We start from the raw sequence: 464 nt of genomic DNA on the forward strand, positions 1-464 counted from the left end.
GAACACATGTTTCAATTAATTTCGCCATTTTCAGAGTTCTTTCATATATTTTGTTGTTGTTTCGATGAATTGAGATGGATACAGCTTGATTTTAATATTCGTTTCGAAGCAATTCGTTTACTTTTTATTTTCATGGAAATTCGAAATGCAGTGTGCATTTTATTAATAATTTTTAAGCTTTTCTGAAAGATAACATGAGATCACACGTATATTTTTTTCAGAGGTTTGGTTAAATTGGTTTTGAAATGAGAAATATTTATTTACGTTGTAAACTTATAAAATTAAATTTCAAACACATAGAATGAGATGAGGAATAGAGTAGAAACATTGTTCACGACCATTTTAAGAAAGCTTTATTAGGAATTTTCACAGGAAAAAGAAATAGTAATTGAATGGCCGAGAAAAATCATGACTCAAAAAAATCATGACTCAAATACTATGCACATAGAAGATAGAAACTTGAA

This window comes from Contarinia nasturtii, unplaced genomic scaffold (genome assembly GCF_009176525.2).
Source record: "Contarinia nasturtii isolate CC-2019 unplaced genomic scaffold, AAFC_CNas_1.1 Cnas_scaffold_630, whole genome shotgun sequence".
NCBI classification, from domain to species: domain Eukaryota; kingdom Metazoa; phylum Arthropoda; class Insecta; order Diptera; family Cecidomyiidae; genus Contarinia; species Contarinia nasturtii.